Source organism: Chiloscyllium plagiosum, unplaced genomic scaffold, assembly GCF_037043375.1.
Source record: "Chiloscyllium plagiosum isolate Xiang-an unplaced genomic scaffold, Cpla_swu_hap1 HiC_scaffold_45, whole genome shotgun sequence".
Lineage (NCBI taxonomy): Eukaryota > Metazoa > Chordata > Chondrichthyes > Orectolobiformes > Hemiscylliidae > Chiloscyllium > Chiloscyllium plagiosum.
The window spans coordinates 90950247-90977200 of NW_028270183.1; the positions used below are offsets into that span (position 1 = coordinate 90950247).

At 46.6% G+C, this 26954-nt stretch overlaps 1 long non-coding RNA gene across 2 annotated transcripts in view; it reads left to right on the top strand.

Annotated features, from left to right (window-relative positions):
- Positions 1–23426, top strand: part of LOC148136809 (uncharacterized) — a 40466-nt gene extending 17040 nt beyond the window's left edge. For both annotated transcript variants that reach the window (XR_015754502.1, XR_015754501.1), the window contains 2 exons: positions 16072–16179; positions 23319–23426. This is a non-coding gene — a long non-coding RNA (uncharacterized LOC148136809). The remainder of the gene's footprint in view (positions 1–16071; positions 16180–23318) is intronic.
- Positions 23427–26954: the final 3528 nt, after the last annotated feature.

The window sequence follows — 26954 nt, forward strand, 5'->3', positions numbered from 1 at the left end:
CCATGGGGAACCTTATCAAACGCCTTACTAAAATCCATATACACCAGATATACCGCTTTCCCCTCGTCCACCTCCTTAGTCACCTTCTCAAAGAATTCAATAAGGTTTGTGAGGCACGACCTGCTCTTGACAAAACCATGCTGACTATCCTTGATCACATTATTCCTATCCAGATGTTCATAAATCCTATCCCTTACAATTCTCTAAGACTTTGCCCACAACAGAAGTGAGACTCACCGGCGAATAGTTACTAGAGTTATCCCTACTCACCTTCTTGAACAAGAGAACCACATTTGCTATCCTCCAGTCATCTGGCACTATTCCTGTAGATAACGAGGACATAAAGATCAAGGCCAATGGCTCTGCAATCTCCTCCCTTGCTTCCCGGAGAATCCTAGGATAAATGCCATCAGGCCCAGGGGACTTATCTATTTTCACTCTTTCAAGAATTTCCAACATCTCTTCCCTACATACCTCAAAGCCATCCATTCTAATTAATTCTGAATCAGTATTCACATGGGCAACAATGTCCTGTTCCTGAGTGAATACTGACGAAAAGTATTCATTCAGTGTCTCCCCAATCTCTTCAGCCTCCACACGCAAATTCCCACTACTATCCTTGACTGAACCTATTCTTACCCTAGTCATTCTTTTAATCCTGACATACCTATAAAAAGCCTTCGGGGTTTTCCCTAATCCTACCAACTAAGGACTTTTCATGACCCCTCTTTGCTGCTCTTCAGATCCTTCCTGGCTACCTTATAACTCTCAATCGCCCCAATTGAGCCTTCACGCCTCATCTTTACATAGGCCGCCCACTTCCCTTTAACAAGGGATTCCAATTCCTTATTAAACCACGGCTCCCTCACACGACCCTTTCCTCCCTTCCTGTCAGGTACATACTTATCAAGGACACTCAATAGTTGCTCCTTGAACAAGCTCCACATATCAATTGCGCCCTTCCCTTGAAGCCTACTTTTCCAAGCCACGCATCCTAAGTCGTGACTCACCGCATCATAATTTCCCTGCCCCCAACTATAACTCTTGCCCTGCAGTGCACACTTATCCCTCTCCATAACTACAGTAAAAGTCACCGAATTGTGGTCACTGTCCCCAAAGTGCTCACCTACCTCCAATTCTAACACCTTGCCTGGTTCGTTACCCAGAACCAAATCCAGTATGGCCTCACCTATTGTTGGCCTGTCTACATATAGTGTCAGGAAACCCTCCTGCACACATTGGACAAACACCGACCCATCTAACGAACTCGAACTATAGCTTTCCCAGCCAATATCGGAAAAGTTAAAGTCCCCCATAACAACCACCCTATTATTTTCACTCTTCTCTGAATCATCCTCGCAATCCTTTCTTCCACGTCTCGAGGACTATTAGGAGGCCTGTAGAAAACTCCTAACAGGGTGAACTCAACTTTCCTATTCCTATCCTCAGCCCAAACTACCTCAGATGGCGAGTCTTCATCCATCGTCCTTTCCACCGCTGTAATACTATCTTTTACAAGCAATGCCACACTTCCCCCTCTTTTACCCCCACTTCCGACCCTACTAAAACATTTAAACACTGGAACCTGCAACAGCCAATCCTGTCCCTGTTCTACCCATGTATCCGTAATAGCTACAACATCGAAATCCCAGGTACCAACCCACGCTGCAAGTTGACCTACCTTGTTTCGTATACTTCTTGCATTGAAGTATACATTCTTCAAGCCACTTTCCTGTTTTCACGCACCCTCCTTTGAGATTGATGCCATGTTCCTAACCTCCCTACACTCCAGGTCCTGCACCCTAAAGCTACAGTCTAGTTTCCCATGCCCCTGCAGAGTTAGTTTAAACGCCCCCCCCCCACCCCCAAAGAGCACCAGCAAACCTCCCCCCAAGGTTACTGGTGACCCTCAGGTTCAGGTGTAGACCATCCTGTTTATAGAGGTCCCACCTTCCCCAGAAAGAACCCCAGTTATCCAGATACCTGAATCCCTCCCTCCTGCACCATCCCTGTAGCCACGCAATTAACTGTTCTCTCCCTATTCCTCGACTCTCTATCAAGTGGCACGGGTAACAAACCAGAGCCAACAAGTCTGTTCTATCTCAGCTTCCAACCGAGCTCCCTGAAAGCCTGCCTAACATCCTCATCCCTCTTCCTACCTATGTCGTTGGTGCCAATGTGGACCACGACTTCGGGCTGCTCCCCCTTAAGGACCCGGAAAACACGATCAGAGACGTGACGTACCCTTGCACCTGGGAGGCAACATACCAAACGTGAGTCTCTCTCGCCCCCACAAAACCGCCTATCTGTGCCCCGAACTATCGAGTCCCCAATAACTATTGTTCTGCTCTTCTCCACACTTTCCTTCTGAGCAACGGGGACAGGCTCCATGCCAGAGGCCTGGACCCCATTGCTTACCCCAGTTAAGTCGTCCCCCCCCCACAAGTATCCAAAACAGTATACTTGTTCTTGAGGGGAACGGCCGCAGGGGTCCCTGCACTGGCTGCTTCCTCCCAGTCCCCCATCTGTCTGCAATCTTTGGAGTTACTACTTCCTTAAAGCTCCGATCTATGACCCCCTCTGCCTTCCGAATGATCCTAAGTTCATCCAACTCCAGCTCCAGTTCCCGAACACGGTCTTGGAGGAGCTGGAGATGGGTGCACTTCCTGCAAGTGTTATCAGCAGGGACGACCATGGCATCCCTCACCTCAAACATGTTGCAAGAGGAACATTGCACTGCCTTCACTGCCATCCCTCTAAAAGCAAACTTTAAAAACAAACTCGGTCCAAGAATAGAACAAGCAAAATGCAGTACTTACCACAACGGGTGGGAGGCACTACCTCTGCAGTGCCTCGGGTTCCTCTCCTGCGCACTTTTATAGGGAAAATAACCTACCCAGGTAAGTTTGCGCTACAACAGCTTCCGGGTCCGCTCCTCGATTTTTTTAAAAAAACCTGTACTCTTTTTTTTATTACCAGTACCCTTTATGGTTTTATAAACCTCTGATAAGATCACCCCTCAACCTCCTACACTCCAATGAAAGACGGCACAGCCTATCCAGCCTCAGGTGACTGCTTATAATTGAAAACATTCATTCCCACCAATATCCTGGTAAATCTCTTCTAAACCCGCTCCAACTTAATAATGTCCTCCCGAAAACAACACAACCAGAACTGGGCACAGTATTCCAGAAGATGCCTCCACAATGTCCTGTACAATCTCCAACATAATATCCCAAATCTTATACTCAAAGGTCTGAGAAATGATTGCAAGCATGCTAAACACCTTCTGAACCACCCTGTCTACATGTGACACAGGCTTCAAAGACCTGAAACCCTCCATCTCTGTTTTCCCATTTCACTACTCGAGGCCCTACTTTTAATCAGTGCATGCCCTCGTTTGTTTTATCAAGATGTAATATTTTGCATTTATTCCAATCCAAAAATCCAAAAAATCCTGAGCGCTACAGACAGTAGGAGCACACTAAAGAGGGAAGTCAGGACGGCAAACAGGGAACATGAGATAGCTTTGGCAAAAATGGTTAAGGATAATCCAAAGGGTTTTTGTAAATACATTAAGAACAAAAGGCTAATTCGAGAGAGAATAGGGCCCCTCAAAGATCAGCAAGACAGCCTATGTGTGGAGCCACAGGAAATACTAACCGAGTATTTTGCATCAGTGTTTACTGTGGAGAAGGACATGGAAGATATAGAATGTGGGGAAATAGATGGTGATATCTTGAAACTGTCCATCTTATGGAGGAGGTAGTGCTGTGTGTCTTTTAACGCGTAAAGCTTGGCAAATCCCCAGGACGGATGAGGTATACTCTATAATTCTATGAGAATCGATTGCTGGGGCCCTTGCAGAGATATTTTAGATTAGATTACTTGCAGCGTGGAAACAGACCCTTCAGCCCAACATATCCACACTGACTTGCCGAAGCGCAACCAACCCAGACCCATTCCCTTACAGTTCACCCCTTCACCTAACACTACTGGCAATTTAGCATGGCCAATTCACCGAACCTGCACCTTTTTGGACTGTGGAAGGAAACCGGAGCACCCAGAGGGGACCCGCGCAGCTCGTGGAAGAATGTGCAAACTCCAGACAGTCAGTCGCCTGAGGCGGGAATTGAACACAGGTGTCTGGCGCTGTGAGGCAACAGTGCTAACCACTGTGCCCCCATGCCGTCCATCAATGCATTGTTGAATATTATAGGTGAGATTTCGGAAGACTAGAGTTAGGTTAACGTGTTGCCGCTATTTAATAAAGGGGGTAAAGACAAGCCAGGGAACTATCGACGAGAAATGGGGGTAATAGGTTTAGGGTGAGAGGGGAAAGATTCGAAAGGGAACTAAGGAGCAACGTTTTCACTCAGAGGGTGGTGCGTATATGGAATAAGCTGCCAGAGGAAATGTTAGAGGCTGGTACAATTACTACATTTTAAAGGCATCTGGATACTTATGAATAGGAATGGTTAAGATGGATATGGCCCAGGTGCTGGCAAAAGAGACTAGATTAGTTTCGGATTTCTGGTCGGCATGGACAAATTTGACTGAAGGTTCTGTGAGATGCTGTTCATCTGTGACTCACAGCTCAGTGGGTTTCGATCTCTTCAAAGATAAATCTTCGACTGTCTTATTTTTGTAAAGCTACTACATTCAGTAGGTGAGGGTTTATTTATATTCGCATCTTATGATACTTTGATTAAGTTTTTAAATGTAACATATTGGTACCAATTTATGCTCGAGTAGTATTTTGTGAAGCAGCAAGACTGTGCCTTTGTCTGGGTCTGTGGAATGTTAAGGTGCAGAGATGGCATTTGTACGGGGATGTGCTCTTCCTTTCGGATGTAGGAGATGAGGGAAAGTTTCAATGGTTCTCATGATTGTCTGCAGGAGGTGAGGGCACAAATCCTATAGGATTTCATGGATCAGATGGAACTTTGATTAAAGAATGAAGAATTTGCCAGAGCTGGAGGGGTGGTGATAGATGGCAGTTTCAGAAAAGGAGTAAAACTGCAGATGTAGTCAGATAAATGGGTTACACCTCTGGGAAAGGTAGGAGCGGAGGGCAAGTCGTGCAGGAGTCTCCTGTGGTCCTCTCCATCTCAAACAAGTATACTGTTTCGGAAAATGTAGGCTGTCCCAGACTCTTGTGTGAATGTTGCACTGACAGCCAAGTTACTGGTACTGAGACTGGCTCGAATGTCATGAGAGATATATCAGGTTCCAAATGATCAATGATGATTGGGGACTCTCTAGTCAGGGACACAGACTGTCGTTTCTGCAGCTGACATTGAGATATCAGAATGGGTTGGTACCTTCCTGGTGACAGGGTCAAGGATGGAGTGCAGAATATTCTGAAAGCGGAGAATGATCAGTGGGAGATCATTGTACATTGGTACCTATGACATAAGAAGAGAAAAGGATGTAGTCCTGCTGAGAGAATATAGCAAGTTAGCGTGGAGGATAAAAAGTAGGTCCTCGTGGGTAGTAATATCCTGGTGCCACGTCCTAGTGAGAGTAGGAATCGCATGATAGAGCAGAAAAATGTGTGGCTAAGAATCTGGAGCAGGGGAGAAGGATTCACATTTTTGGACCCTTGGAATCTCTGGGGTAGAATTTTTCTGCATAAGAAGGATGCATTGTACCTGAATTGGAAGGTGTCTAAAGTCCAGATAGGGAGATTTGCTAGCGCTACTCGTGAGGCATTTAACCAGTGAGGGAGGGGGGCAAAACCCAAAGAGATCGTGAGAAAAGAGGTATGTCTGAGGCTGGTACAGTTGAGAAGTTAGACAGCCAGGACAGGCAAGGGCAAGGCACAGAATAACGTAGGACTGACAAGTTCCAATGGACAATAGGTGCAGGAGTAGGCCATTCGACCTTTTGACTCAGCAGCACCATTCATTATGATCATGGCAGATCATCCACAATCAGTATCCTGTTCCTGCCTTAACCCATAACCCTTGATTCCACGATATGTAAGAGCTCTATTCAGCTCTTCCTTGAAAGCATCCAGAGACTTGGCCTCCACTGTCTTCCAGGACAGAGCATTCCATGTGTCCACTACTCACTGGGTGAAGACGTTTCTCCTCAACTCTGTTCTGAATGACCTACCCCTGGTGCTGAACTCTCTTGTCAGCGGAAACATGCTTCCTGCCTCTAAAGTGTCCAATCCTTTAATCATCTTATACGCCTCAATCAGACTCCTCTCATCCTTCTAAACTCAAGCGTATACAAACCCAGTCGCTCCAATCTTTCAGCGTAAGATAGCCTCACCATTCCGGGAATGACTTCGTGAACCTACCCTGCACTCCCTCAATAGCCAGAATGTACTTCCTCAAATTTGGAGACCAAAACTGCACACAATACACCAGGCGCGCTCTCTCCAGGGCCCTATACAATTGCAGAACGACGTCTTTGCTTCGATACAATTCCTCTTGTTATCAACATCAGAATGCCATGAGCTTTCTTCACTGCCTGCTGTACCTGCACGCTTGCTTTCATTGGCTGATGTACAAGAATACCTAGATCTCATTGTACTTCCCCTTTAACAAATGTGACTCCTTTTAGATAGTAATCTGCCTTTCTTTTTTGCCACCAAAGTGGATAACCACACATTTATCCACATTAAACTGCATCTGCCATGCATCCGTCTAGTCACTGAGCCTGTCCAAGTCACCCTGTATTCTCATAACATCTTAATCACATTTCACCCTGCCACCCAAATTTGTGTCATTAGTAAATTTGCTAATATTACTTTAATGCCTTCATCTATACCATTAATGTATATTGTAAGGAGCTGCTGTCCCAGCACCGGACCTTGTGGCACCCCATCACCGCCTGCCATTCTGAAAGGGACCTGTTTATCACTACTCTCTGCTTCATGTCAGCCAGCCAATTTTCAATCAAAGTCAGTATTTTGCCTCCAGTACCATGTGCCCTAATTTTGCTCACTAATCTCCTATGTAGGATTTTATCAATGGCTTTCTGATAGTCCAGGTACACTGCATCCACTGGTTCTCGCTTGTCCATCTTCATAGTTACATCCTCAAAAAATTCCAGAAGGTTCGTCAGGCACGCTTTCCCCTTCCATGCTGACTCTGATGAATACTATTAGTGCTCTCCAAATGAGTCGCAATTTCATCTTTTATAATTGCCTACCGCATCTATGCCACTACTGACGTCAGGATAACCAGTTTACAATTCCTTGTTTTCTCTCTCTCTCTCCTGTCTTGAAAAGTGGGATAACGTTAGCCACCCTCGAATCCGCAGGAACTGATCCTGAATCTATAGAACATTTCAAAATAATTACCAATGCGTCCATGGTTTCCAGAACCACCTCCTTAAGTACCATAGGATGCAAACCATCAGGTTCCAGGGATTAGTTACCTTCAGACCTTACAGTCTATCCAACACCATGTCCTGCCTAAGATACATTTCCTTCAGTTCATCCATTACCCTAGGTCCTTCAGCCATTATTACATCAGGGAGATTGATTGTGTCTTCCCCAGTGAAGAGAGATCCAAAGTACCAATTCGACTCTTCTGCCATTTCCTTCTTCCCCGTAATAAATTCACCCGTTTCTGTCTTCAAGGGACAAATTTTAGTCTTAACAATTCTTTTTCTTTTCATAGACCTGAAAAAGCTTTTACTATCCTCCTTTATATTTTTGGCCAGTTTGCCTTTGTACGTCATGTTCTCACCACGTATTGCCTTTCTCGTTATCCTCGGTTGGTCTTTAAAGTTTGCCCAGTCCTCCGGCTTCCCGCTCATCTTTGCTGTGTTATTCTTACCTTTTATCTTCATATTGTCCTTAACTTCCTGCCTCCCCTTAGGATCTTTCTTCCTCTTTGGAGTGAACTGATCATGCACCTTTTGTATAGTATCCAGAAATATATGCCATTGTTGTTCCCCTGCCATCCCTGCCAGGCGATTGATCCATGGAACTTTGACCAGCTCCATAGTTCCCTTTGTTCAACTGCAATACTGACACTTCTGATTCGCTCTTCTCCCTTTCAAGTTGCAGATTAAAACTGATCATATTATGGTCACTACCTCCTAATTACTCCTTTACTTCGAGGTCCCAGTTCAAATCCGGTTGTTACACAACACCAGATCCAGTATTGCCTTCTCCCTGGTTGGCTCCAGTACAAGCTGTTCTAAGAATCTATCTCGGAGACACTCCACAAACTCCATTTCTTGGAGTCCAGTACCATCCTGATTCTCGCAGTCCACCTGCATGTTGAAATTCCCCATAACAACTGTCGTAATACATTTGCAACTGGCCAATTTCAACTCCTTCTTCGAATTACAAGCTACGTCTAGACTACTGTCTGGGGGCAAGTAGATAACTCCCATTAGGGTCTTTCTAGCCTTCCAATTTCTCAGCTCTATCCATACTGACACGACATCTCCTGATTCTATGTCGTCGTCCCCCCACCCCCTCCCCCACGGGCCCGCCTTTGCAAGGGACTGAATATTATCCCTCACCAACAGGGCCAACATCCCCCATCTGCCCATCGGTCTGTCCTTTCGATAGCAATGCACTGCATTTATTTCAATGCCAGAGCTTGACAGGGAAAGCAGGTGAGCTTCGGATATGGTTTTGAACATGGGACTGGGATATCATGGGTATTACAGAAACGTGGCTTAAGGATAGATAGGGCTGACAGCTTAATATTCCAGGATATAGATGCTATGGAAGAACAGAAAGGGAGACGAGAGGAGGCAGAGTGGTATCTTTGATTATGGTTGTGCTTAGGGAGAATATTCCTGGAGTACGTCCGGTGAAGTTATTTGGGTGGAACTGGAAAATAAAAAAGGGATGATCACTTTTTTTGGAGTTGTCTGTGTGGATTTCATCTGGGTGCGCTGGAATCCTCCCACAGTCCAAAGATGTGCAGGTTGACTGGATTATCCAGGCTGAATTGACAATGCTGTTCAGGAATATGCAGGTTAGGGTGGATTATCCAGACTGAATTGCCCATAGTGTTCTAGGGTGTGCTGGTTGAGTGGATTATCCAGGCTGAATTGCCCATTGTGTTCAGGGATGTGCAGGTTGGGTGGATTATCCAGGCTGAATTGCCCATAGAGTTCAGGGATGTGCAGGTTGGGTGGATTATCCAGACTGAATTGCCAATAGTGTTCAGGGGTGTGCAGGTTGGCTGGATTATACAGGCTGAATTGCCCACAGTGTTCAGGGATGTGCAGGTTGTCTGGATTATCCAGGCTGAATTACCCACAGTGTTCAGGGATGTGCAGGTTGGGTGGATTATCCAGGCTGAATTGTCCATAGTGTTCAGGAGTGTGCCGGGTGGGTGGATTATCCAGGCTGAATTGCCAATAGTGTTCAGGGATGTGCAGGTTCGGTCGATGAGCCATGGGAAATGCAGTATTACAGGGGTACGGTGGGAGGCTGTCAGGGTCATTGTAGATGTGATGGGTCGAATGGTCTACTTCCACACTGTCAGGATTCTCTGATAATTCTACTAGATTTAAAACAGTTACAGAAAATATAGACCAGACCTAAAAGTTGGTGTTTTAAATTGGAAAAAGGCGAATTTTGACGGCACGAGGCGAGAACTTTCAATATTTCTTTGCTATTCCCAGGTAAAGGAACGGCTGGAAAGTGGGAACATAAGAATATACGGAATAGCAGCGGGAGGAGGCCATCAATAAAATCAGGGTTGATCCTATCATGTCCTCAGCTCCACTTTCCTACTCCCTCACCAGAACCCTGAATTCCTTTCCATTTCACAAATCTGCTTTTGCCTTAAAGACATTCAAGATGAAAACCTCAACTGCTTCACTCAGCAGGGAATTCCATAGATTCAGAACCATTTAGCTGTAGAAATTCCTCCTCAACTCAGTCCTAAGTCGACTCCCCCTTATTTTGACGCTGTGTTGTCTAGTTTCACCCGCCCCGGTGGAAATGAACTCCCTGCTTCAATCTTATCTATTCCCTTCTTAAATTTATTATTTTCCGATGCAACCTCGCATTCTTCTAAATCCCAAAGAATATAGTCCAAGTCTACTCAATCTCTTCACATACGCCAACCCTCTCAACTCCAAGCTGAATCTAGTGAACCTCCTCTGCACTCCCTCCAGTGCCAGTCCATTCTTGGTGACGTAAGGAGACCAAACCTGTACGCAGTATTCGAGGTGTGGCCTCACTGGCACCCTATACAGATTCAGCACAACCATCCCTCTAGCAGTGAAGGACAATATTCCATTCACCATCTCTTATAGCCCCCCGGGATACATTCCATCATGGCCAGGAGATGCATCTACCTTTAGGCTATTATCTTTCCCAACATTGCTGCTTTACTGATTACTTATTCAAATTGTCTCATTTTTCAGGCCTATGGAGACAATGTGAGTACACAGACAGTATGTTCCTGTTAAGGCCAAGGCCGGTCGGTGTAGAGAATGCTGCCTGTCAAGAGAAATTGAGGCTCTGGCAGAGAAAATAAATGAGGGATATGACAGGTACAGAAGCTGGGTTTGTGTGAATACCTGGAGGTGTATGGGGCAGTAGGAGTATACTAGGAGGGCACAAAAAGGGCATGAGATAGCTTAGGAAAACAGGTTTAAGGAGAATCCAAAGAGATTCTACAAGTACACGAAGGACAAAAGAGCATTCAGGCAGAGAATAAGGAACCACAAAGACGAGCAAGGGTGTCTGTGGAACCACAGGAGATGGGAGAGATACTATCCGAGGATTTCATGTCAGCTTTTACTGCAAGACGATATGGAAGCTAGAGAGATTGGAGAAATCAATAGTGATAACTTGACCGGTGTCCATATTACAGAGGAGGAGGTACTGGATATCTTATAATACATAAAGCTGAATATCTCTGGTACCTGATCAGGTGTATCCCAGAACTTTGTGGGAAGCCTGGAAAGTGATTGCTGAGCCCCTCGTTGCGATATTTGTATCATCGATCGCCTCAGGTGGGGTGCTGCAAGACAGGTGCCATTATTTGGGAAAGGTGGTAAGGAAAAGAGAGTTAAGTATAGAGCGGTGCGGCTGAAGTCAGTGGCAGGCAAGTTGTTGGAAGGCATTCTAAAGGACAGGATTTGCATGTAATTGGAAAGGTAAGAAATGATTAGGGATATTCAGCATGGCTTTGTACATAAATGACTAACTTGGACTTCGGAAAGATGTTCAACAAGGTTCCACATAACAGAATGGTCAGCAAGTTAGACAACATGGGATACAGGGAGAACTAGCTATTTGGATACAAAATTGTTTAGAAGCTTGGAGACAGAGAATAATGGTGGGTGGTTGCTTTTCGCACTGTAGGCCTGTGATGAGTAATATGCTGGAAGGATCAGTGCTGGGTCCACTGCTTTTCATCATTTATATATTGATTTTTATGTGGATATAGGAGGTACGGTTAGTCGGTTTGCAGTAGACGCTAAAATTGGAGATGCAGTGGATGGCGAAGAAGGTTACCTCAAAGTACAATGGGACTTCAATCAAATGGGCTGAGAAGTGGCAGATGGAGTTTAATTCAGATAAATGTGAGGTTCTGCATTTTGGAAAAACAAATCAGGGCGTGACTTATGCACTGTATGGGAAGGCCCTCGGGAGTGTTACTGAGCAAAGAGACCTTGGAGTGCAGGTTCATAGTTCCTTGAAAGTGGAATCAGAGATAGGCAGCGTAGTGAATAATGTGTTTGGTGTACTTGCCTTTATTGGTCATTGCATTGAGTATAGGAGTTGTGACATCATTTTGTGGTTGTATAGGACATTGATTCTGCCACTTCTGGAATTCTGCTTTCAGTCCTGGTCTCCCTGCTGAAGGATGGATATTGTAAAACTTGAGAGGGTTCAGAAAAGATGTACAAAGATGTTGCCAGAGTTGAGATTTTGAGCTATATAGACAGAGGCTGAATAGGCTGGGGCTGTTGTCTCTGGAGCATCCGATGCTGAGAGATGACGTTAGTGGTTGATACAATCGTGAGGGGCATGGATAGGGTAAACAGTCAGGGTCTTATTCCCTGGTTGGTGAGTCCCAAACTAGGGGGCACAGGCTTAATGTGTGAGGGAAAAGATGTAAAAGAGATTTAAGAGGCAATGTTTTCAAGCTGAATGTGATATGTGAAGGGAATGAGCTGCCAGAGAAAATGTAGAGGCTGGTATAATTACCCAATTATGACTTTGAAATGTTGTATGTGATTAGCAAATATTTGGAAGGATATGGGCAAGTGATGGGACGAGATCAATTTAGGATATCTGGTCGGCATGGACAAGTTGGACGAAGGGTCTGTTTCTGTGCTGTACATCTCTATGATACTAATAAATTAAAATTAAGATTGGTTTCTCTTTTATGAAGAGGCAGCAGAAGGTCAGACAATTCTCCTTGGAGCTGAGAAGGTTAAGTTGTGATTTCAACCAGGAGCAGATTTGTTTCCAGGATATTTAACTTGCAGAGAGACAGACTGAGAAAGTATTAACGTCATAATTTTTAGTAACTACTTTCAGGTACCTGGCAAATAATGCAGTGTAAAATTGTAAAGATTATTTTACTCACTAAGTTCTGAGCATTTGGAACAGTTTGAACTGAGGCTGGATGCAGATTCCATAGTTATTGTCAAAACTGAGGCTGGATGCAGCTTCAGACCAATAGGAGAGTTGGCGTGATCGTCTAGCCAATGGGAGTGAATGAGGAGCTGGGTCCAGCAGGCCCATACAAGCCTAGCTGTGCAGGCGCAGTGTCACTGTGAGGGGGGACTCAGTGAGTGTGAAGGGAGTGGGAATTTAACGTTTTTAAGGAAGACTTTGGAGGGCCACAGGCAAATGGGAGGTGAGTTGGGACTGACTGGCGCCATCTCCAGAGGGAGAGAGTACAGCCCCAATGGGCTGAATAGCCCCCAGACCCTGCGCTCTGTGATACTGTCCCATTCACTTTGAATGTTGAAGCTCATCCCAGGGCAGATGCATACAGATGTACAGCACGAAAACAAACCGTTTGGTTAAACTCGTCCATGCTGACCAATTATCCTACACTAATCTAGTCCCATTTTCCAACACTTGGCACATATTCTTCTCCACCCTTCCTATTAATATACCAATCCTGATGCCAAATGGCATTATTGTACCAGCCTCCAACATTTCCCCTGACCAAAGATTCCATACACGCACCATCTCAGTGTGAAAAACGTTGACCCTCTGGTCCCTTTTCAATCTTTACGCTCACATCTTAAACTCTGCTGTCTCGTTCTGGACTCTTCCCCCCGCCCTCCCCACCCCACCCATACTCCACGTCAGGGAAAATACCTTGTCTAATTATCCCATTCATGTTCCTCATGATTTTATAAACCTCTATGAGGCCACCCTCATCCTCCACTGCTCCTGGGCGGAGCCCAACATCATGTCACAATGGGGCCCGGCTGATTGACGGCAGCTTCAGACCAATAGGAGAGTTGGCGTGATCGTCTAGCCAATGGGGGTGAATGAGGAGCTGGGTCCAACAGGCCCATACAAGCCTTGCTGTGCAGGCGCAGTGTCACTGTGAGGGGGGACTCAGTGAGTGTGAAGGGAGTGGGAGAGAGTGGGAGGGTTAATAAACATACAGCGTAGGCTGCTCGACCTGAATTAGAATTTCTGGGAAAATTAGAATCAAAAGAACTGCAGATGCTGTAAATCATACAGCAACCAAAAGGTACTTGTAAATCAATGCAGGACTGGCACCATCTGTGAGTGAAATCACAGTTAACATTTTGGTTCCTATGACCCTTCCTGAGAACTGATGTAACTGAGAAACAATTGTCAGTTTATATGCAGAAGGTAGGGGTTAAGGAGTAAATGATAGGTGGGGATATTGTCCAATAAAAGAGATGGGAGCAATTGAACAAAGGAATGGATAACGATTTGGCTGGGGGAGGGTGAATAGCTGTTTATGGGGACTGTTAGTGGATAACCATATGTAGTGGGTATTGGCAGGCTATGTAATAACAAGGACTGGTCGGTGGGGTGAGGGCTAAGGCGCTAGTACGTGAGAGAGTTCAGGACCTAAAATTATTGAATTTGACATTGACACCAGAGGGTTGCAGGGTCCCCAAGTGGGTGATGAGGTGTTCTTCTTCCAGGTTTCATTAAAGTGTGGTGCTGGAAAAGCACACCAGGTGAGGCAGCATCCAAGGAGCAGGAGAATTGATGTTTTAGGCATACGCCCTTCATCAGGAATGTGGGGGATGGAGAAGAGGGCTGAGAGATAAGTAGAAGGAATGTGTGGAGTTGGGGGCGAAGGTAGCTGGCAAGGGAATAGGTAGATGCAGGTGGGGCTAATGGTGAGAGGGTGGACTGGATAATTGGGAAGGAAGATGGACAGGTGGGACAGTTCAGGAGGCCAGTGCGAAGTTGGAGGGTTGGATCTGAGATAAAGTGGGGGAGGGGAGATGAGGAAACTTTGATGCCGTGTGGTTGAAGGGTCCCAAGGTGGAAGATGAGGTGCCTTATCCTCCAGATGTCGGGTGGCTCGGATTTGGCATTGGAGGTGGCCTAGGACTTGCATGTCCTTGGTGGAATGGATGGGGGAGTTGAAGTGGTTGACCACACGTCACTCGGGTTGGTTGATGCATGTGTCCCAGAAAGGTCCCTTGAAATATTCTGCAAGTTTGCGTCCTGTCTCCCCAGTGAAGGGGAGAGAGCAAAGGACACAATAGGTGAAGTGTTTGGATGTACAGGAATGACTCTGCTGGATGTGGAAGAATCCTTTGCTGCCTTGGATGGAGGTGAGTGGGGAGGTGTGGGCACAGGTTTTACAACTCTTAGAGTGGCAAGCGAAGGGACCAGGAGCAGAGGGTGTGTTGGCCTGGAGCGTGGATCTAACGAGGAAGTCGCAGAGGGAATGGTCTCTGCAGAATGCTGAAAGGGATGGGGATGGAAATGGTTCTCTCGTGGTGGGGTCTGATTGTAGGTGGTGGAAATGGCAGAGGATAGTGAGTTGTATTTGGGTGGAAGGTGAGGACTGAGGGTATAATCCTTGCTGGGGTTGGAGGGGTGTACTTCAACGGCAGAGTTGTGGGAAGTCAAGGAGATACACTGGAGTATATTGTTGACCACATGGGAGGGAAAATTGCAGTCTTTGAAATAGGAGGCCATTTGGTATGTTCTCGGGTGTTCTGCCAGATTGCATCAAGCTTAACTAGAACACTGCAGTAAGCATGAGACAGAGATGTTGGCCAGGGAACAGGCTCGTGTGTTAAAGTAGCAGGAAACTGGAAGCTCAGGGTACTTTTGCAGCAGAACGGAGATCATCAGCCACCATTTCCACCACCTCCACTGAGATGCTGACTGACACATTAATGTCCCCTCCACTAACAGCTATGCGCCCTCCCAGCCAGATTGTTATCCACTCCTTTGTCTTTCCAAATGTTCCGTTGGGTTCTGTCCCCACCTATTATTCGCTCTTTAACTCCTATCTGCTGCAGTCCAACGATATGCAGGATAGGTGAATTGGCCAATCTAAATTTCTCGTCGTGTTCCGGAATGTGTAGGTAGGTGCATTAGTCAGGGGAAATGTAGAGTAATAGGGTCAGGGAATGGGTTTGGGTGGGATGCTCTTCACAGGGTGGGTGTGGGCTTGTTGGACCGAAGGTCCTGTTTCCACACTGTAGGGATTCTAACTTTCCCAGTTGCCAACGGTTCTGAGGAATGATCATTGGATCCGGAATGACCCTTGGTGTGTGCAGGAGGCGAAAACGGGAAAAGGGAGAGTGGCAGCGGAAACCGGATGAAATAATTCAGTTTAGACTGGGAGTGTTTAGTTACACGCTGTGCAGGTCATTATTCCTGAATCAGAAACTCTTGGTCCCACATTTACAGCAAATTGGAAAATGTCTGCGGCCCTCAGGCAGTGATATGTCCTGGGTTATGGTCACCGTCATTACTGGGGACAAGGTAGAGCGAGGCACATGCGCATTTCCTCTTCCTGGGTGGGGGAGGGGGGCGATTTGAAGAGGAGCATTTACAGATCAAACACATACCAGAGAAATATTTGTCTTTACCATTCACTCTGCACTGACTGAGTTTTCTTTTGTGAATTCTCTTTATAGGATATTAATTGAGAATAATTGAGTCCGGGATCTCAAAAGCAGGTTTCTACAGTCAGCGGAGTCATCAGGATCTGAATATTATTGTCATTTAGCTGTGGAAAGAGAAAGGTTTGTCTGTTCTGTCTGTGGGAAAGTATCTCATATTTGTTTGTCAAGCAAATAGCAAAATGTTGTTCATGTTCCTGGTTGGATCACCTTGGGGTATGTGTTCTGTTCTGGGCCCTGCAGTTGAGGAAGGAGATATTGCCCTGAGAGGGAGCACAGAGTAATCCAAATTACACCTCGTCTCTTTGTAGGAACTTTCAGGTTTAGACCCAGCCACTCACTTCATGATGTTAACCTGTAAACCCCTTATTTTCAAATCCCTGAAAACTACACATTAAAATTCCTTATGGACTCAAATTCCAGCACCTTTTCAGGTGGAATGTTCCAGATTCTGACAACTGTCCATTCATTTAGAAACTGCGCCATGTTGACTCTGAGGATACAAAGGGCAGAATTGAAAGATGAGATGCTGTTCCTGAGCTCCGATTGAGATGCATTGCAACACTACAGGAGGCTGAGGGCAGTGTAGGTGTGAGCAGACGATGGAAATGATAGGGCTGCACTGTGAGTGCTGCTTGACTCAATGAGAGTGTTTTGGACTTGGGTGTAAACAGAGTGATTTGAGACAAGGAGAAGGTGAAGCTGAAACTCAGTTTTAGTTCAGGCCATTGAGAAATTCACATTGTCCCAATGGGAGCAGCCAGTTTGTAAGCGATGCAACGGAACATTTTCGAACAGTTTTTAAAATGTAACATATCAGCTTAAGTAAAGATCGGAGCTTTAGATTATAATGGAAATGTTTGATGTTAAGTAAGATTGATAGCTCATTTGAATTCTCTTAAAGGGAGTAACTAGCTGAATCAAGAGAGATGTTGTGACAGGATCCCCCAGACCAGTGGCGTGCTCCACTTGCACCATGTGGGAAATAAGGGATGCTTCCAGTGTCCCTGACGGCTATGTGCGCCGGAAGTGTGTCCATCTGCAGCTACTGGGAAACTGTTTGTCAGAGGTGGAGCTGTGAGTGGCCTCACTATGGAGCATCTTCGATTCTGAGAATGTTATGGACAGCACATTTGGTGAGTTAGTCACACTTCAGCTGAGGGTTACACAGGCAGAAAGGGACTGGATGACCATCAGATCAAGTAAAAGGCTCAGGAAGGGAGTGCAGGACTCCCCAATGGTTATGCCCCTCTCAAACAGATACTGTACACTGCTTGAGATTCTGTAGAGGGCGGTAATGGGTAGGGTGGCCACTCAGGAAATCAGCACCTTCCAGGGTCATGACACCACAGAGAACTCTGCTGCACAGAACAGGAGGAATGAGAATGGCAGGGCTATCGTGACAGGGGATTTAATAGTCACGTGCTGTTGAGAGCAGGGACAAGAGGGTGGATCAACTGGATGTGTGGCTAGAGAAATGGTGTACCAGAGAAGGGTTCAGAATCTTCAGGCATTGGGACAGTTTCTGGATTAGGTGGCACCTGTACAAGCCTGACCGGCTACCCCTGGGTAGGGCTGGGAGAAATCTCCTGGTGCCAGTCCCATTAGTGAGGTTTTAACTAGTCTGGCAGGGGGATGTGAACTAAAGTGTAGGCTTAGATGGGTCAGATTCAAGTCAGGGAATGGGAGGAAGGATATCAGTGATGTAGTCATCAACTCAGAAAGCCAAAGGGAGGGAGGATTAAACATGAATTGAGTCCTTCTTCATCCATCAGTCCTGACATCCCAGGAATCAGAGTCAACAAAATATGGAGCTCGACAGCTCTCTTTCTCTAAGTGCTTCAGCAAAATGGTGGAAATCTACAATAAAAACGAAATTTGCTGGAAATCATCAGTAGGTCTGACAGCATCTAAAATGGTACCATTTGCAGGACACATTGCACCCTTGAAGAAGTGCTGAGATGATCACACCAGGCACTACAATATCGATTACATGCTGAGAGCCAGAACGTGGAACTCGAATAAATAGATGCTAGATGACAAGCATGAATACGATGGGGTTGGAAAGTCAACGTTTCGGGTCAAGACTATTACATCAGGACTGACAAACGGTCCTGAGCCAAAATGTCAACTTTCCAGCTCCTCCGATGCTTCCCGACCTGCTATACAGGAGGCTGAGGGCAGTGTCGGGGTGAAAAGACGATGGAAATGACAGGGCAGCACTGTGAGTGCTGCTTGACTCAATGAGAGTGTTTTGGAGTTGGGTGTAAACAGAGCGATGTGAGACAAGGAGAAGGTGAAGCTCCTCTATAAGGTAATCCTGCAGTCTCTGAAGCGCCACAGGTTGCCACAGTTGTCAGGTCTGCTGCCTTACAGCGCTAGAAACCCGGGTTCAATTCCCGCCTCAGGCAACAAACTGTGTGGAGTTTGCACATTCTCCCCGTGGTCTGTATGTGTTTACTCTGTGTGCTCCGGTTTCCTCCCACAGTCCAGAAATGTGCAGGTTAAGTGAATTGGCTATGCTAAATTGCCTGTAGGGTTAGGGGAATGGGTTGGTATTGACGTCTTGGGCCGAAGGGCGTACTTCCACACTGTAAGTAATCTAATCTTAAAAAAAAGCCCCAGCCGAGTCAACCTCTCTCTTTAACTCCATAATCCTAACAACAACGTTGTAGATATTTTCTGAAACCCTTCAAGTTCAGCAAAACAGACTCAGGGATGTATAGAATGGAAACAGACCCTTCAGTCCTACTCGTCCATGCCAACCAGCCCATTCTATACATGCACCAACCTTTGTCTGTGTGGAGCAAGTTGTCCCTACGGTCCCCTTGAAGTCTTTCTCCTCTCACGTTAAACCTATGCCCTCTGCTTTTGGACTCCCCTACCCTGGGAATAAAGAAACTGTGACGAGTCACCCTGTCATTGCTCCTCACAATTTTATAAAGTTCTGTAATGCTATCCCACAGCGTCCACTGCTCCAGGGAAAATATCCTCAGCCCCTCCCTATGGTTCAAATGTTCCAATCCTGGCAACACCGTTGTAAATCTTTTCTGAACTCTTTCAAGGTTCCCAACATCCATCCTATAGCAGGGAGATTGGAAGTGAAAGCAGTCTGGGAATTCCAAAAGTGGCCGAGCTAATACACTGTACAGCTGAAACATGATCTCCCAACTCTTATACTCAATACACTGCCCAGTACCAGCTAGCATACCAAACACCACCTCACTGACCTGTATACATCCTCACCTTTTTCCCCCTCCGTCCACGCATCAATGAATTTATTACAAGCCGAGACGTCGAACACTTCTTCCGCCGTCTCTGAGCTTACTTTTACAATCAGGACTCCCGCCCACCCACCTTCCCTGGACCCCTTCGCCTGTCTCCAGCACATTCCATTTACCTGGACACTCCATGTTGGTCTATTACCTGCCCTCGACCTCTTCATTTCCAACTGCAGCTAGGACATTAACACCTCAACCTGTCTACCCCACTCCCCACTCCAACCTCTCACCCTCACAACACGCAACCCCCCACTCCCTCTGCTCCAATCCCAACCTCACTATCAAACCAGCAGATAAAGGGGTGCAGTGGTAGTCTGGCGCACTGACCGCTACACCGCTGAAGCCAGGGGCCAACTCGAAGACACCTCCTCCTACCGACCCCTCGACCATGACCCCCACCCCCATCACCAAACCATCAAATCCAAGCACATACAGAACCTCATCACATCATGTTCTACCTCCTTGCCAAGATCCACAAGCCTGACCACCCTGGCTGACCCATTGTTTCAGCATGCTCTTGCCCCGCCGAACTCATCTCCCCTTACCTTGACACTGTCCTTACCCCCCCCAATCCTGGAACTTGCCATATATGTTCGAGATTCCACCCACGCCCTAGTGTACCTCCAGGACTTCTGTTTCCCTGACTCCCAATGCCTCATCTTCACCATGGAATTCCAATCCATCTACACCTACATCCGCCATGACCAGGGCCTCCAAGCCCTCCATTTCTTCCTCTCCCGACGTCCCCAACAGTACCCTTCCACCGACACTCATTCGTTTGGCTGAACTGGTCCTCACCCTTAACAATTTCTCCTTTGATTCCTCCCACTTCCTCCAGACCAAAAGGGTAGGCATTTGCACACGTATGGGCCCCAGCTATGCCTGTCTTTGTTGGCTACGTAGAACAGTCAATCTTCTGTAATTACACCGTCACCACTACCCACCTCTTCCTCCGTTACATTGATGACTGCATTGGCACCACCTCCTGCTCCCGCGAGGATGTTGGGCAGTTAACCAACTTCACCAACACATTGCCATCCGATCATAAATTCAACTGGACCATCTCTGACACCACCTTCCCCTTCCTGGACATCTCCATCTCCATTAATGACGACCGACTTGACACTGACACATTTTACAAACCCACCGACTCCCACAGCTACCTGGATTATACCTCTTCCCACTCTACCTCCTGCAAAAATACCATCCCATATTCCCAATTCCTCCACCTTCGCCGTATCCGCTCCCATGAGGACCAGTTCCACCACAGAACACACCAGTTGGCCGCCTCCTTTAGCAACCGCAATTTCCCTTCCCACATGTTTAAAGATGCCCTCCAATGCATCTCGTCCACATCCTGCACCTCTGCCCTCAGATCCAACCCTTCAACCGTAACAAGGACAGAACCCCCCGGTGCTCACATTCCACCCTACCAATCTTCGCATAAACCACAACATGCAACAATATTTCCGCCAACTCCAAACTGCCCCTACCACCAGGGATATATTTCCCTCCCCACTCATTTCCACTTTTCGCAAAGACCGTTCCCTCCGTGACTACCTGGTCAGGTCCACGCCTCCCTACTACACACCGTCCCATCCTGGTACCTTCCCCTACCACTGCTGGAATTGCATAACCTGCGCCCAAACCTCCTCCCTCACCTCCATCCAAGGCCTCAAAGGACCCTTTCACATCCATCAAAGTTTCACCTGCACATTTATCTATATCATTTATTGTATCCGTTGCTCCATTGCAGTCTCATCTACATTGGGGAGACAGGATGCTTCCTAGCAGAGCACTTTAGGGAACATCTCCGGGACACCCGCACTGATCAACCCCACCGCCCTGTTGCCCAACATTTCAACTCTTCCACTCACTCTGCCGAGGACACGCAGGTCCTGCGCCTCCTCCACCTCCGCTCCCTCACCACCTGACGCCTGGATGAAGAACGCCTCATCTTCTGCCTCGGAACACTTCAACCCCATGGTATCAATGTGGATTTCACCAGTTTCCTCATTTCCCCTTCAGCCACCTCACCCCAGTTCCAGTCTTCCAACTCAGCACCGCCCTCATGACCTGTCCTACCTGCCTATCTTCCTTTCCACCTCTCTACCTGACCCTCCTCTCTAACCTATTACATCCACCCCACCCCCATTCTCTTATTGTACTCTTTGCTACCTTCCCCCACCCTCCTCTCTGGCCTATTAATCAACATCCCACCCCCATTCACCTATTGTACTCTATGCTACTTTCTCCACACCCCCACCCCCTCTCATTTATCTCTCCACTCTGCAGGCACCCTACCTCTATTCCTTATGAAGGGCTTTTGCCCAAAACGTCGATTTTCCTGCTCATTGGATGCTACCTAACCTGCTGTGCTTTTCCAACACCACTCTAAACTCGACCCTGTCCACATTTAACCCCACTTCCAAAGATCTAACAACCCACACTGCATGGTCTATTTTTACGTCAGTAGTTCCCAGGAACCTACCATTGTGAGGTTGTGTCCTATCCTGGACATCTTTCCGAAATGAGGGAGACTACAATTGAATGCAATATTCTGAAACTGGCCTCACCAATACCACCAACAGCCACATTATGATCTCCTAACTCCGGTACTCAGTGACATAATCCCTACCGTTTGGAAGCAGGCCATTCGGCCCATGATGCCATACCAAACATCGGAAGAGCATCCCACCTGAACTACGTAACCAAGCATTTTTTCCATAGCTAATCCCCCCAACTCGCACGACTTTTGATTGTGGGAGGAAACCACAGCACCCAGAGGAACACCACGGAGACACACAGAGGGAGAATTGCAATCACCACACAGAGTGGAATCGAACCCGGGTCCCTTTATTGATCAGTGCACAGACCAATAAGGGTCAGCGTCCCAATGCCACCATCAACACGTGATCTCCCTGAAACTCTACTTTCCAGTAACTATGCAATTATTCTGAGCCCTTCAGAGGGATTGAAGGTGAGGAGGAGAAAACAGGAACAGGATGGAGTTGTAGATCTATAAAATAACAGTGTTCCCCCTCTCTCTGTCTCCCTCTCTTCCCCCTCTCCGTTCTCCCTCTCTCTGTTCCCCCGTCTCTTTGTTACCCCTCCCACTCCCGTTTACCCCCTCTGTTCCCCCCTCTGTTTACCCGCTCTGTTACCTCCCTCTGTTTACCCCCTCTGTTTCCCCCCTCGTCTCCCCCTGCATGTCCCCCCGTCTGTTCCCCTCTTCTCTCCCCCACCCGTTTCTGTGCCACCCCTCTCTAACCCCACACCCTCTGTCCACACCCCCCCCCCCCCCACACCCTCTGCCTAGCCCCCGTCCCTATCCCCTAGTTCTGTACTCCCCAATCACAGGGAAAAGACCTTGGCTATTTATCCTACCCATGTCTGGCCTGATTATTTTAATCTCTATAAGGTCACCTCTCAGCCTTCGATGCCCCAGCGAAAATATCCTATCCAACACTGGCAATATCCTTGTAATTATTTTCTGATCCCTTTCAAGTTTGAGAACATCCTTCCGATCGGAAGGAGACCAGAATGGCATGTCATGTTCCAAATGTTGCCTAATCAATGTCCTGTACAGCCGCCATATGATCTCCCAACCCGAAACTCAATTCTCTGACCAGTAAAGGAAAGCAGACCAACTGTCGTCTTCACTATCCTACCTGCTAAGGTAGTCACCTTAGCCACATTAGGGAGATTTAAACAATCCTTAGGTAAGCTCATGGATGATTTTGGGATAGTGTAGGGGGACGAGCTGAGAAAAGTCCACAAGTCGGCGCAACATCGAGGGCCGCAGGGCCTGTTCTGCGCTGTATTTTTCTATGTTCTATATTCTATCTGATTGAGATCCCCTTGTACTTTGAGGTAACCTTTTTCACTTTCCACAATACCTCCAATTTTGGTGTCATCTGCAAACTTACTAACAATACCTCTTATGTTCATATTCAAATCATTGATATAAATGACGAAAAGTGGTGGATCCAGCACCGATCCCTGTGGCACTCCACTGGTCGCAGGCCTCCAGCCTGAAAAGCATTCCTCCGGCACCACCCTGTGTCTTCTACCTTTGATCCAGTTCTGCACTCAAGTGGTGAGTTCTCCCTGTATTCTATGAGGTCTAACATTGCTCACCAGTCTCCCATGGGGAACCTTGTTGAATGCATTACTTAGGTCCATGTCGATCCTGTCCACTGCTCGTCGCTGAGCAATCCCCTTTGTTACTGCTTCAGTAAACTCAGTCCAGTTCATGAGACATGATTTTCTACGCGCAAAGCTGTTATTAATATCCAGGACTTAACTCTGTACATTGGCGTCTGCGCAGGTGTTACTAGGTTATCGGTGTTAATATTCTCGATAAAGTTCACATACACCAGCTTTGTGTCAGTGACTGTGCATTGACTCTTGTTAATATCACCAACACGGGTTAGTTACATTTGACAAGCAGTTCTTATATCCCTCACCCACTCCCATCTGCTCTGTCTCCTCCATCCCCACCGTAGACAATCAGTGGGAGGAGCTCATGGAGTGTCCATGTGAGTGAGATTGAGAATATTTTCCCTTCTTTCCACTAGCCCACCAGGAAATGGTGGAAGTGTCTTTACCTCTTGATCAGGAGGATCGGATTCAGAGTTGAGTAACACCATCTTTGAAGAGGCTGATTAGAAAACATGCCCAAGACACCAGGTCATACTGTCTCCCAGCTGTCCCTGGCTGAGCCTCCGAACAGAACCTTCCTGTCGTTTCTCTCCTGTCAGACTCTCCCGTTGCACAGTTTGCCTAGGATCCCCTCCTGCTGCTTCACTGATCCTGTCCCTTACTAACCTGCCCATTATCCAGTGTCCTCCACATTCGTTCATTGTTTACAATCCCATTGTCCTCGTCGTCCAGCCCCGCCACCTCCACTCTATTAGGCAGCAGCTGCTGTCAACCACCCAGCCTCCTGTGTGATCTGGAGCATATGCTGTCGGAGGGGAGACCAATGCACGGGCACAGTGCTGGCCAATTCTTGGCGTTTGTGCAGTACGGGTCAGTGCCAGGGAGAGAGGCTGTGGGTGTGTGGGATTCATCTGTCATTGGCAGCTCCCTTCTTTCCTCCCTCTGAGAATAGGACCCAGGGGAATGGCCCCTCACCTGGTATCGTGACAAGTCGTCGAAGTCTCAATGGGGGAGCAATTTGCAGAAAGTTATCAGAATTCTTGTGAAGATTCATCATTATTATGGAAAGAATCAAGGATAGGGCTGCGTTTGGAGTTCTAATTCGGTTCATTAAAGTTCAACCAGATATGATTTGGCCAGTGTGTTCAGGATTGTTCTCATCAGAGGGTAGGTTGGTGAACGCAAATAAGAGGTTCCAGATTGATTTTTCCCCAACGTGGTTCTGACCAGGAAGGAAACCCTGAGAAGGGGCGGGGGGTGGTTGGTGTGGGGAGGATTCACAACACCCGGGAGCCTGCAAGTCAGACTCATTTGAGTTGTTTCTTCGTCTGCAAACAGGAGCTACGAAACTGAATTCAAAGAGAGGAGAGAGAGCGTGAGAACTCTGTGTGGAGGAAAGAAGTGAGGAGATTGGTTTGGTCTTCAGTTAACAGAAGAGAAAAATTGTGAGACTGAGATTTAAATCTTTGAGGGAGCAAGAAAACTACAATTTAATACTATCATTGTCTTATGAACTTCCATCCTGTATTAACGCGTTGAGTTGTTTTCTCTGTTGTAGGATACTGAAAGGGTGGATTTGCGGATGAGAAATTCAAATTGAACTTCATGTTCAGATCTGATAGTTACTTGATCTGAATATCATTGGCCTTTTCATCTGGATGGAAAGGTGTGCATTCTGTCCGTGGGCGAATATTTCAAATGTCAGTGTGATAGGAAAAATTACTGAGACAAAGCCAAGTCTATGTTAGCGTGGTTTGTGGCTTTGATTGGAAGCTGTTTATCAGGATTATCTACATGGTAACGGCAGTTTAAAAAGTCGAGTTCAATTCAGCACTTTGTGTTTAAACAACACACCCCTCCCGAACACCCGTCTGGCTCACTCAAGTACCTGACAGGCGCTTCAGTTTCAGTGGGGTTGTCTGTCAGGATTCTGATGTGGAGGAGCCAGTGGTGGAGTGGGGTGGACAAACTTATAAATCACACAACACAAGGTTACAGTCCAACAGGTTTATTTGGAAGCACTAGCTTTCAGAGCACGGCGTGATTTTTAACTTAGCAGGATTATCTCTACGGTGACAGACTTTTTCAGTTAAGTACTTCAACAATTACAGAGGCCATATATTCCCCCTACAATAGGTTCCCCTCTAGCAGTGCAAACTGCTAGTCTGACGCTGTGGATAGCTATTCATCACTGCTAATCCCCAATCCCATAAAGCTTTCTGTTGATCTTTAAAGTTTTTTCTTAATTCCTATTTTCTCGCTGGTCTTTGCCAATTTGTATGCCTTCTATTTCGAGTTGATAGACTCCCTTATTTCCTTAGCCACCCATGGCAGATTACTACTTTTCCATGTTGTTCTAAATTAAAACAGACTTGTCACAAATCTTTTATCAGATTACGAGATGAGGCGATGTTTCCTGAGTGTTTTGGTTTTCATTATCAGAGACATTGGCTTTGTAATAAAGTATAGGATAGATAATCACAACAGAGTATTCTGGACGGTGTGAATGTACTGCACAGTCTCATACCATAAATCACTGCCTCCCCTGAGTTTAAAATTGCTAAATCATTGTCTCCTGCACGCTTTCTCAGCAGCTACGTTTGGAGCGCTAATCCACCTGACTATCCTGCATTTTCTGAAAATCTCTTTTGGTGAAGATGGTGAGTTTTGGATTCAGCTTTCCAATTATTACCGTAAGAAGATAAGCCCTGGGTACAGGAGAGGCAATGCAGCCCTTCAAACCAGCTCCACTATTTAATACGGTGATAATGGAGCTCACCTCGGTCTCAGCTGGATTTTCCCGCCTGCTCTCTCTCACCCTTCAACGCATTGCAAATAAAGCATCTGTATCTCTTCATTAATTTTTTTCATTGTCCTGGCATGCACTGCATTTTAAATTGGGAATTCCATAAATTCAAATCATATCGAGATAGGTACATTCTTCCTCATGAAAACAGAATAGGGTCCCTATAGTGCAGAAACAGGATATTCATCCATCGATTCCACACCAACCCTTTGATGAGCATCCCATTCAGACCCGCCCATTCCAGTAACCCTGAGTTTCCCATGGCTAATGGCCGAACCTGCAAATGTATGGACACTGTGGGCAATTTACCATGGGCAATCCATTTAACCTGCACATCTTTATACTGTGGTAGGAAACTGGATCTCCCTGAAGAAACCCACGCAGACATGGGGAGAACGTGTAAACTCTACACAGTCGCCTAAGGCTGGAATCAAACCCAGGTCCCTGCCGCTGTGAGGCAGCTGTGCCAGCCACCTCTGAGCCACCTCTGCTTAAAATCTGCTACCCCTTATTAACCTCTCCACACCAACATTGGATGAATCTATGCTCCTTACATCAGATATTGGGTTGTCTAACCAGATGTCTCAGTAAAACCCAATAACAACCCACATGTCCTGTATGTCTGAATGGGTATCCTATACACAACA